We start from the raw sequence: 13,260 nt of genomic DNA, 5'->3' as shown, positions 1-13,260 counted from the left end.
CTCACAGGATCGCCATGGAAGAATCTCTGGCACTGTTGTACAGAGACACAGTGTAATTGCACCCACAGCACCACTTTCCCAGTCATCCTCACACTCCCAGGCCAGTCTACAGCCATCGTTAGCACAGGCATGGGAGAAAAGGCGCCCATACTCGGCAAACCACCCCCGAGCACAGGTTCTGAATGCTGGCATTGCTAAACTACTGGCCCTTGAAATGCTATCATTCAGGCTGGTGGAGACTGACACATTCCGTAACTTTATGGCATTGGCAGTCCCACAATACAACGTGCCCAGCCGCTTTTATTTCAGCGGGCAAGCCGTCCCTGCCCTGCAACATCATGTGGAGGGAAAAATTAAACATGCGCTACAAAACGCCGTCAGTAGCAAGGTCCACCTGACCACTGATGCGTGGACCAGTAAGCATGGACAGGGACGATACCTTTCCCTCACTGCCCATTGGGTAAATGTTGTGGAGCCGGGTACAAATCTTGAGAGTGGCGCTGTACGTGTTCTGCCAACTCCAAGGATTGCAGGAATCCAGTCTGTACACATTAACTCCTCCTCATACTCCAGTTCCTCTGAATCAGCGCTGCAGGAGCCGTCACGGTCTACCTCCACATCGACCAGTAAACGGTTACCTGTTATGATGACCGATATGAGCACAGCCGTGGACAAACGTCAACAGGCCGTATTAAAATTTATTTCTTTGGGGAATCGAAGCCACACAGCGCAGGAGCTCTGGAATGCCATCAAGCAGCAGAGCGACGTGTGGTTTGTGCCAGCGAATCTCCAGCCAGGCATGGTAGTGTGTGACAATGGCCGAAATCTGGTGGCAGCTCTGGGCCTAGGCAACCTCACTCACATCCCATGTCTGGCACATGTGCTCAACTTGCTCGTGCAGAGTTTTTTGAGGGACTATCCGGATCTTGATGCACTGCTTCACAAGGTCCGCATAGAGTGCGCTCACTTACGGCGTTCCAGCAATGCAAGATCACGCATTGCAGCTCTGCAGCGCCGATTACGTCTTCCGGAACATCGCATCATATGTGACCTACCCACCAGGTGGAATTCAACGTTACATATGTTGGAGAGGTTGTGTGAGCAGCAGGCAGCAGTAATGGAGTACCAGCTGCAGCAGGCGCAAACAAGTCGCAGTGCGCGCCGTTCACACTTCACCACCACTGAGTGGGCCTCTATGAAGGACATTTGCCACGTTTTGCGTGCCTTCGATTATTCCACGCGGATGGCGAGTGCAGATGATGCACTAGTCAGCATGACTATCCCCCTTATCTGCCTGCTTGAAAAAACACTGCAAGCACTAAGGGATGAGGTTTTGGAAGAGGTGGAGGATGAGGAGTCACAAATGCCATCTGCTTCTCTACAGTCTGCGCAACGTGGTTCCTCACAAAGGCCTAGGCAGGGGACACTTTGTGAGGAGGATGAGGAGGAGTCAATGGATGAGGAAGACATCTGTCCAGAGGAGGGAGGTACACAATGCTCTAGTAGTCAGTATCTAGAGCGAGGGTGGGGTGATGCAGAGCAGGCAGAGATCACGCCTCAAGCAGGGGACAGCGTTTCTTGGCCAGTTGGCAGTCTGCAGCACATGGTTGATTTCATGCTGCAGTGCCTGAGAAACGACCGCCGCATCGCCCACATTCTCAACACGGCTGATTATTGGGTGTCCACCCTCCTAGATCCTCGCTACCGGGACAACTTACAAAGCCTCATAACACCGTTGAACCGGGAGCGTAAAATGCGGGAGTACCAAGACGCACTGGTGCATTCCATCATGTTCTCCATTCCAACCGAGAGCAGTGCTGCTAGTGCTTTACAAAGCAGCTCAGTGCGTCGAGGCAGTGGAGGAAGCTCTGCACAAAGAGGGAGCAGAAGCAGCGCCTCAGCACAAGGCAAGACCAGTATGGCCGAAATGTGGCAAAGTTTTGTGTCCCCGCCGCCACAAATGTCTACACCATCACAGACGGCTCCAGTCAGCAGGAGGCAACGTTTCCGTCAGATGGTGACAGACTACATGTCTTGCCCTCTTAGTGTACTCCCAGACGGCTCTTCTCCCTTCAAGTTTTGGGTCTGTAAGCTGGATACATGGCCAGAGCTAAGTCAGTATGCATTGGAGGTGCTAGCTTGCCCTCCTGCTAGTGTATTATCGGAACGCGTCTTTAGTGCCGCAGGTGGTGTACTAACAGACCGTCGCATGCGACTATCCTCCGATAACGTTGACCGGCTTACTTTTCTCAAAATGAACAAGGCCTGGATCTCTCATGAATTTGCCAGTCCTCTTCCAGAATAAATAATTGTTGGCAAAAGTATCCAGGTCTCCTGTTCTGTTCATGTGTCTACCACCTGAACTGTAATCCCTGAACTCCAACACCGCCAGTTGGCGCTCGGAAGTGCCGTCTGCACAGTCAACACTTGCTGCCGTGTCATTGGGGTTCAGTAACGTCAGCTGTTCCCCGGCTGTGCGGATGGCAATTTCTCCTGCTCTGTCCACATTCTCACTACTACAGATTTTAAAGTTGCTCCAATTACACCTCTGGCTCCTCTGTTTTCAGTATTATCCCTGAGCTCCAACACCGCCAGTTGGCGCTCGGAAGTGCCGTCTGCACAGTCAACACTTGCTGCCGTGTTATTGGGGTTCGGTAACGTCAGCTGTTCCCCTGCTGTGCGGACGGCAATTTCTCCTGCTTTGTCCACATCCACTGTACTACACATTTTAAAGTTGCTCCAATTACACCTCTGGCTCCTCTGTTTTCATTCTTATCCCTGGGCTCCAGCACCGCCAGTTGGCGCTCGGAAGTGCCGTCTGCACAGTCAACACTTGCTGCCATGTTATTGGGGTTCAGTAACGTCAGCTGTTCCCCTGCTGTGCGGACGGCAATTTCTCCTGCTCTGTCCACATTCTCACTACTACAGATTTTAAAGTTGCTCCAATTACACCTCTGGCTCCTCTGTTTTCAGTATTATCCCTGAGCTCCAACACCGCCAGTTGGCGCTCGGAAGTGCCGTCTGCACAGTCAACACTTGCTGCGGTGTTATTGGGGTTCGGTAACGTCAGCTGTTCCCCTGCTGTGTTCACGGCAATTTCTCCTGCTCTGTCCATATTCACTGTGCTACTTATTTAAAACTTGCTCCAATTACACCTCTGGCTCCTCTCTGTTTTCATTCTTATCCCTGGGCTCCAACACCACCATTTGGCGCTCGGAAGTGCCGTCTGCACAGTCAACACTTGCTCCAGTGTTATTGGGGTTCAGTAACGTCATCTGATCCCCAGCTGTGTGTCCGGCAAATTCTCCTGCTTTGTCCACATCCACTGTACTACGGATTTAAAACCTCCTCCAAATACACCTCTGGCTCCTCCGTTTTTAGTATTCACCCTGGGCTCCAATACCGCTAGTTGCTGCTCAGAAGTGCCGTCTGCACAGTCAACGCTTGCTCTAGTGTTATTGGGGTTCAGTAACGTCAGCTGATCCCCAGCTGTGTGTCCGGCAAATTCTCCTGCTTTGTCCACATCCACTGTACTTTGGATTTAAAACCTCCTCCAAATACACCTCTGGCTCCTCCGTTTTTAGTATTTACCCTGGGCTCCAATACCGCTAGTTGCTGCTCAGAAGTGCCGTCTGCACAGTCAACGCTTGCTCCAGTGTTATTGGGGTTCAGTAACGTCAGCTGATCCCCAGCTGTGTGTCCGGCAAATTCTCCTGCTTTGTCCACATCCACTGTACTACGGATTTAAAACCTCCTCCAAATACACCTCTGGCTCCTCCGTTTTTAGTATTTACCCTGGGCTCCAATACCGCTAGTTGCTGCTCAGAAGTGCCGTCTGCACAGTCAACGCTTGCTCCAGTGTTATTGGGGTTCAGTAACGTCAGCTGATCCCCAGCTGTGTGTCCGGGAAATTCTCCTGCTTTGTCCACATCCACTGTACTACGGATTTAAAACCTCCTCCAAATACACCTCTGGCTCCTCCGTTTTTAGTATTTACCCTGGGCTCCAATACCGCTAGTTGCTGCTCAGAAGTGCCGTCTGCACAGTCAACGCTTGCTCCAGTGTTATTGGGGTTCAGTAACGTCAGCTGATCCCCAGCTGTGTGTCCGGCAAATTCTCCTGCTTTGTCCACATCCACTGTACTACGGATTTAAAACCTCCTCCAAATACACCTCTGGCTCCTCTGTTTTTAGTATTTACCCTGGGCTCCAGCACCGCCAGCTGGTTCTCGGCAGTTCCATTGGCTCTTGTACCTTCTGCTACCCATCCGGGTTCCAGTACTGTCAGCTGGTTCTCGGCAGTGTCTTTGGCACAGGTACTCCCTCCTGCCCAGCCTGGTTCCAGCACGCCAGCTGTTTCCGGGTAGTGTCAACGTCACTTTGCCTCCAATGCGTTGTCCTGTCGTGTTGCGGTCGGGTTAGCCGACTCTATGGTGCCTGCAGTTTAGGTGACTCCTATGTGGGCTGCGGGATCTGGCAATGAAGGCTGGTTCCATAGTGCCAATAGGACAAGCACCCCCTGTAGGACTGTGGGTTTTGGTAACTGCGGCCGGCTCGCGGCCTTGAACTTTTTTTTACATGGGTACCTTCTGCTACCCATCCGGGTTCCAGTACCGTCAGCTGGTTCTCGGCAGTGCCTTTGGATTAGGTGCCTCCTTCTCGGTATCCAAGTTCCACCAACGTCTGCTGGTCCTTGGTAGTGCTTTCTGGCACAGGTACCTCCTGCTTAGTAACCGAGTTCCAGTAACATCAGCTGGTCCTCGGTAGTTCCATTGGCTCTTGTACCTTCTGCTACCCATCCGGGTTCCAGTACCGTCAGCTGGTCCTCGGTAGTTCCTCAGCCTTCTTGTACTTTCTGCTACATTTCCAAGTTCAAGCTTTTTGAAATGGTTCTTGGTAATCACTCTGGATCTCCCTGACGAGGACCCTGAAGACGAGGACCCTGAAGACCAACCCGAAGAAGACGAGGACCCCGAAGACGACGACCCTGAAGACGAGGACCCTGAAGACCACCCCGAAGAAGACGAGGACCCTGAAGACGAGGACCCTGAAGACCACCCCGAAGAAGACGAGGACCCTGAAGACCACCCCGAAGAAGACGAGGACCCCGAAGACGAGGACCCAGAAGACCAACCCGAAGAAGACGAGGACCCCGAAGACGAGGACCCCCGAAGACGACGACCCTGAAGACCACCCCGATGAAGACCAAGAAGATGACCCTGAAGAAGTTGACCAAGAGGACAAAGAAGAGAAGACAAGCACCAAGATACAGAAGAACAAGAGACAGAAAACCAAGAAGCAGAAATACAAGAAGCTGCAGAACAAAAAGCGGAAGAACATTAAGCATAAGACTAAAAAACAGAGCAAAAGATAATATCTAAATTATAAGCAGAAGATGACTAAGCAGTGTATGGGGGTGAGTCCGTTCCTCCTCGTGGTGCCCCTGGAAAAGACCTGCTGCTGCAGGCCAAACTGAACGCGGACAAATCCTGTTGTGAATCTTTTGTGACGGGCAGAACGAAAGGTGTAATGTCCAACCTTTTATAGATAACAACTACAGGAATGCCTGTCACAAATAAGAATATGATGAAGAAGAAGAATATGAAGAAGATGAAGAAGTAGAATATGAAGAATGTAAAAAGAATAATACAAAGAAGGTGAAGAAGAAGGTGAAGAAGAAGTGGATGAAAAAGATGCTGAGGATGATGAAGGAGAAAGTGTGGGAGAAGTAAAAAAGAAGGTGAAGAGCATGGAAGTAGTGAAACATAAATATCTGACAAAATATAAAAATACTTAACATAGTTAATATTTCCGTAACTCAGAACATCTTAAAAAAATAGTAATTCCTGCTATTCCATTTGACTGGGCTAAACCTCTATGCCTTTATTGTCTCCCCCACCTCCCCCAATACATTCTACATTATTCTTAGTTGTTTTCCTTCGTGTAGAATTAACCTACAAGGAAAGAAAGGGTTTATTTTAATTCCGATATTTATGTCCCATTGACTTGCATTGGTTTCCGGTATCGGAATCGGCGATATCCGATACTTTTTCGGTATCGGTCCGATCCAATCCGATCCGATATTTCCCGATATCGGAAGGTATCGCTCAACACTAGTTACAACAGAATAAATAATGAGAGCTCACTCAACCAATGACATCTTAAACAGCATAGGTATAAGCAAAGTAAAAGTGATCCAACAGGATCAATGACTTGGTTAAAATACAGCAGACCTAGGAGTAGATAAATATATGTACTTATCTTAGATGGGATGGGATGGGCTTGTTCATCATTATTAGTGATGAGCGACCATGCTCGCTACTGCTCGGTGCTCGCCCGAGCACCTCACTGCTCGAGATGCTCGGCGCTCGGCGAGTATTTCCGGGTTGCTCGGACGGGAACTCGGGTCTCCTCCCTGCATGTTTGGCGCTCTTTAGAGAGCCAATGAACATGCAGGAATTGCCTGCCATGCACTGTAATGCCGTAGCCATGTTGGTTGTGGGCATTACAGTGATTGGCTGGCCGCACAGCGTCATCAGGCCCTATATCAGACCTGGCGCCGCCATGTTCGTCACAGTCACTCCGCATCAGACAGTGTAGGGAGAGCTGCTGCTGCGTTAGGGAGAGATTTGATTGTGTATTAGGTAGTGTAGGGAGAAAAACCGTACATTACACATATCCATCTTTACAAACAGTCCTTCTGAGGACTAATCCATCTGCAGAGATATCAGGCAGGCAGGGTGTATAGGCAGGCAGTGTATATAGCTGACTGCAGTGCATATAGCACAAGAGGCTCCATTCCAATTCTGCCTTCTGCTGCTATTAGATATTTCGATACAAAGGCTTAGGTCTCAGGGGCCAGGAATACTTTTCTTTGGATCTTAATCTTCATTATTTGCTTAAAAAACAATCCAGAGAACACCTTTTTTTCTGCGCCATTTGCTTGATGGCACTGCAGAATACAGCAAGGTCCTTTCCATATTAGAGCGCAAGAAATCCAGCTATTTAAAACTGTGTTTTCTCCATCAAACGGATCACATATACGTTGTCAGAAAATACTGCCATTTCTGGCCTCCATTAAAAATTTCCTTTGCCACCCCAGCATCAGCAGGGGTGGCAAAACGACCAGCCTGACGACCACCAGCATGATCAGGCACATGGCAGCAAAGCACCCGACTTTGTGGGCCGAACCCCAGGGTCCAGGAACAGTGTCTGCGGGTGGCACCATTGCTTCTTCTGCTGTTGTGCATGCAAGCCAATCCCCTGTCCATGGTGCATGCAAAGATGCCACCTGCACTGCACCTGTCATTGCACACTCTCAAGCAGCAGCATCAGTAAGCACGTCCATGTCCTTGTCCCAGCGCAGCATTCAGTTGTCCATACTGCAGTCCTTGGAATGCAAGCGCAAATATGCAGCCAACACCCCCCAGGCCACACTACTAAATTCTCACATTTTACAACTGCTTGCGCTCGAAATGTTGCCTTTTAGGCTCGTGGAGACGGAAGCATTCTGCAACCTGATGGCAGCAGTACTCGGTCCCCAGCCGCCACTATTTCTCTCGGTTTGCCGTACCCCGCATTACACAAGCACGTGTCCCAAAACATTAGCCGTGCTCTCAACAACGCAGTTACTGGTAAAGTCCACCTAACCACGGACACATAGACAAGTGCTTGTGGGCAGGGACGGTACATCTCGCTGATGGCACACTGGGTTAACATATTGAAAGCCGGGACCCAGTCGGACCTTGGGACGGAACACGTCCTCCCGATGCCAAGGATTGCGGGCCCTAGGTCAATCAGGGTTGCCCCCACGGTCTACATGCACCTCATCCTCCTCAGCGTCCTCCTCCTCTTCAGCCTCCATCTCCGAAATGACCACATCAGTCACAAGCTGGAAGCACTGCAGCACTGCCTCGGCCAAGCGGCAACAGGCTGTGCTGAAGCTAATGTGCTTAGCTGAAAAACCGCACAATGCTGAAGAGTTGTGGACAGCTCTGAAAGAGCAGGCAGATCTGTGGCTCACACCGCTGAACCTACAGCCAGGCATGGTCTTGTGTGACAATGGCCGGAACCTGGTGGCGGCTCTGAGGCGAGGCGAGCTCACACATGTACCATGCCTGGCCCATGTGCTTAACCTCGCTGTTCAGCAGTTTCTCAAATCCTATCCGGAGCTGCCAGATCTGCTTGTTAAAATACGCCACCTGTGTGCCCATTTTAGAATGTCAGCTACAGCTTTGGCCGCCCTTGCAGTGTTTCAGCAGCATTTGCAGTTTCCGGCTCACAGACTGGTGTGTGATGTCCCCACATGTTGGAACTCTACACTGCAGATGTTGGGAAGGATTTGTGAGAAGAAGAGGGCAGTTGTTGAGTACCAGCATCAACAAGGCCGTCGGTATTCAGTTCCGACTCCACACATAAGACCTCAGGAGTGGACATGGATGTCAGACATATGTACCATCCTTCAAAACTTTGAGGACTCCACCAAGATGGTGAGCGGCGATGACGCCATAATTAGCATCACCATCCTGCTTCTCTGTCTTCTGAAACGCTCTCTGCTCACAATCAAAGAGGATGCATTGCAGGCTTAGCACGATGAGATGGCGCAAGGAACCATACAGGGTGATTAAACACAGCCAAGCCTCATCTCATCCTAATGTGGATTGGGTGACAATGAGGAAGAGGAGGAGAAGGAGGAAGGACAGGAGCTAGTTTCATGCACTATAGACGGTACTACCTGCACAGCTGTCATACCGTCTGTTCAGCGTGTATGGCCAGATGACAGAGAGGAGGAGGAGGAGAGCATGGTCAGTCATCCTCTTGGTGAGGACACGGAAGTCTTGCCTGTTAGTAGTCTGGCATGCATGGCTGAGTTTATGTTACGCTGCCTTTCCCATGACTCTCGCGTTCTCCAAATTTTGGGTGACAGTCATTACTGGTTGGTGACACTTCTAGACCCACGCTACAAGGAGAACTTTATATCTCTTATTCCTGAGGCGGACAGGTGTACAAAAATGCGGCAGTACCAGAAGGCCCTTGTTGCGGAACTATTAAAAAAATTCCCATCTGAAAACACTGGCGGCAGAGGGCACACTTCGTTGGACAACCAAGGAGTACAGGCGAGAGAGACACAACTTCAATCCAGCAGAGGCAGGGGAACACTGTCAAAGTTCTGAGAGAGTTTTCTCAGACCCTCCCATCGCACAGGCCCTGGGGCGCGGGGTACTCTCACAAGGAGGTCAAAGTTTGGGAAGATGTACCTTGCTGACCGTACCAATGTCCTCCGTGATTCCTCTGTGCCTTATAAATATTAAGTATCCAAGCTGGATACATGGAATGAACTGGCTCTCTATGCCTTGGAGGTCCTGGCCTGCCCTGCCGCCAGCGTTTTATCAGAGCGGGTTTTTAGTGCCGCTGGTGGAATTATAACTGAAAATGCTGACAGGTTGACTCTTTTAAAAATGAACAAGGGCTGGATTGGGCCAGACTTCTCAACACCACCGAAGTGGTAGCAGCGTAACATAAACTCAAATCCAGTGTCTTTTCTTGGGAGGTGTATTCCCATGCACCTTTTCACACCCACACATGGGTATACACTTCCTGATTTTGGCTATTTGCTCTTGTCCTCCTCCTTCTCCTCATCCTCCACCACCATATCACCAGGGTGACCGTGGTCTGTGATGCAACACCCACATAATTTTTTAAAGGGTGTTTATAATTCCCCGTAAAAAATTTTTTTTATACAGTATGTTCATGTACACCCCCCAGGGGTAAATATTTGTCAGCCCATACACTTAGTGCATGGGCATTACAAGTATAGGAGGCCTGCTCCTTTCCAATGGGAAATTTTTTTATGAGGCCCTCCTCCACGTCTCTTCCAAGGGTTATTGAAGTGCCTCCAAATTTTTGGCAGTCCTTGCATTCACTGCATAGGCCAACACTATGGGAGACTCTCTCCTTTCTAATGGGAATTTGTTGTTACTGTGGCCCTGCTCTGTGTGTCTTTAAATTCTTAGTGGGGTTTTTCCTAAAATTGGTCAGCCGTTGGACTGACTGCATACCCTATAACTGTATAGCAGACCCTCTCCTTTCTAATGGGAACATGTCGTACCTTGTTACTGTGGCCCTGCTCTATGTGTCTTTAAATTCTTAGTCGTGTTTTTCCCAAATTTTGGCAGTGGTAATGCCCATGCCCACAGCATGGGCATTACCACTGTAGGAGACCCGCTCCTTTATAATGGGAACATTTATTTACTGAGACCCTACTCTTTGTCTCTTCAAAGGGGTATTGGGTTGCTTCCAAATTTTTGGCAGCCCTTGCAGTCACTGGATACGCAATAACAGTATAGGAGACCCACTTGTTAATAATGGGAACAACAAAGCATAGCCGGCTGATGGCTCTCTAACAATAGCTAGGGCCAACTGCTGGCCTTTTAAGAATAGTAAGGGCCTTTTGATGTCCCTATAAAAATAGGCTTCATGACTTTCAGAGTCCCTCCATCATAAATAAAACAGGATGTGTCTGATGATGTGTCACACACCACATTGCCAGATAAGGTTGTAAAATGTTAAAATGACATTTCCCGGTGAATGCATTTGTCTTAAAAAATAACGTAAAAAAAACAAAACAATAGGATCTTTCTTTAGCATAAAAAACAGTGTCACCAATTTAACCTCAATGTAATCACATTGTTCAGCTCATGCACCTCCTCCTCCAACTCCGAAATGACCACATCAGTCACAAGCTGACAGCACTGCAGCACTGCCTTGGCCAAGCGGCAACAGGCTGTGCTGAAGATAAGATGCTTAATGCTTAATTGACAAACCGCCCAGCTCTGCAGAGTTGTTGAAAGCTGTAACACAGCAGCCTGATCTGTGGCTCTCACCGCTGAACATACAGCCAGGCATGGTCGTGTGTGACAATGGGCGGAACCTGGTGACAGAGAAATGACAGCCAGGGTAGATATGGTTTCCCTCTATGCCAGTCCTTTCACCGAGCTAAAGAATATGGCTGTGGTGAAATACAACTCCCACTGAGAAGCTGTTTCAGATTGAAAAACATTGTGCTCACCAGAGGATTTGATTCTGAGGGCTAACCTTTCTTCCCCGCTCAAGAGCCCCATAGCAGCTGCAAAGTGAATCATGAATATCATGAACTCTCCTGAGGTAGAAGCCAAGGCACCCCAGAGGATTCTCTGGTGGGACCGTCCAACCCTGCCGAGAAGCAGCCTTGCCTAGAAAAGTGTGTGGGAAGGTTCCCGGACACTCTATGGCTGTTTTTTTACGGAGGAGGGAACACACGCAAACACGGGGAGAACATACAAAGTACTTTCAGACGTTGTCCTTGCTGGGATTTGAACCCAGGATCCCAGCGCTGCAAGGCTTCAGTGCTAACCACTGATCCAATGTGCTGCCGTTCACCCTGTAATATCTAACCGGCTGGAGAAACTTGCACCTATTGCCACTCTATCTTCAGCTCCTTTGTGAGAAAATGTATTTGGGCAGCCACTCAGTCTACCAAATAAAATTCCTGAGAAGGAAATTGGGGATGGCTTCGCTACTGGTACTGGGGGCAGTGCTAATACCATGGCGTCGCACCATAGTTTGCTGGAAATATTCCAGGCTGTTAGGGGGCAAGCAAATTCCCTCAGAAAAGTACCAGCAGTAATGTTCAGGCCACATTTCAAGTGCAAGCAGCTTTAGAGGACTTCCTGGGAGAAATGACACGCAGGGTAGATAACGGTTTCCCTCTATGCCAGTTCTTTCACCAAGCTAAATACAACTCTCAGCAAAAAAAGTTATGGACTGGCTCCGTACCGTCCCTGGCCATATTCACCTGTCCACATGTTTGTGGTTAAGCGGTCCTTCCCAGTAAGTGCACTGGGGAGGGCACGGGTAATGTTGTGGGACCCGTGCTTGTGGAAGGCGGAGGCGATACCGGGTAATATAGTGCCGGCTGGGAACCGAGTATGGACACCCGGCCGCCGCCGACATGAGGTTATGAAAAGCTTCCGCCTCCACAAGCCTAAAAGGCCACATTTCAAGTGCAAGCAACTGTCAAAAATTTGGCAGTATAGTATTGCAGCCTGTGGGTGAGTGGGTGACTGCCTGCATACTTGCGCTTGCATTCCAAGGAATGCGGTAGGAACAACTGAACGCTGCAGTGGCACAAGGACGTGGATGGTGATTGTTGCAAGTCTGCAATGACAGGTGCGTGGTGGGAGGCTTCTTCGCATGCGCCAGGGATCACTTATGATGGGCACACTTTTAGGCAGTGACCTGGGAGTCAGAGAAGCTTCCAGAGGTCTTCCCCATGCTGTTCCCATGACTTTATAGCACTGTATGCATGTGTCTGATGATGTGTCACACACCACATGGCCAGATAAGGTTGTAAAATGTTAAAATAACATTTTGTGGTGAATGCATTTGTCTTGGTTAAAAGCAATGCTAAAGTGCAAAAATGCATCAAAAACGCTACGTGTGAACATAGCCCAAGGTGTGGAGGTGTATTTTTGTTTTTGGTTATTTATTTTGCCTTATATACAAGTCATTACCCTGGAAAGGATGTTCCTTAACATATTTCCCAGGAAAATCCATTTTGGTTTCGTTTTTGTATGTTTTATTGTGAGTCCGTAAAAGTGGCGTAATACTCTGACAACGTTGACAGCAGTGACCTGGGGGTTAGAAATGCTTCCAGGGGTCTTCCCCATGCTGTTCCCATGTCATTTGAGCACTGTTCTCATCGATTTGGGCAATTTTTAGGCCCTCTGCAGACCGCTGGGGGAGCCGCCTGAAAAATGCTCGAGTTTCCCATAGACTTACTTTGGGCTCGTTGCTCGGGTCGAGCACCCGAGTATTCCAATTTGCTCGACCCGAGCAACGAGCACCCGAGCATTTTAGTGCTCGCTAATCATTATATAAGATAAATACATCTATTTATTCTGTTGTAACATTCCTTGTGCTTTCATGGTCATACATCAGGTATAAGCTATTATATTGCACTGCAGCATTTTATTGTTAGGCGATGGTGGTGGTCTTTTGGATAGTAAGTTCCTAGTAGGGTAACTTAGGGAAGGCTGACGTGGCAAGGTAGGGAAAGTGAGGATGAATACACTTCCTCCACCCCTTCTAGATTGATTCCTATTCCCTATCATTAGATTGTTGAACCTATAGAGTGTTATGTAATTATATGAGTATTTTTAACCATATTAATTAATAGTTATTAATAAAAGTTATGTTTTAGGAGTTTTCTTGTTCTGTGGTT

The sequence above is a fragment of the Phyllobates terribilis genome, unplaced genomic scaffold (genome assembly GCF_046119375.1).
Source record: "Phyllobates terribilis strain yellow unplaced genomic scaffold, ASM4611937v1 Scaffold_11__3_contigs__length_659146591, whole genome shotgun sequence".
In the NCBI taxonomy this organism is placed as follows: domain Eukaryota; kingdom Metazoa; phylum Chordata; class Amphibia; order Anura; family Dendrobatidae; genus Phyllobates; species Phyllobates terribilis.
Note: the sequence above shows the minus strand (reverse complement) of the source record.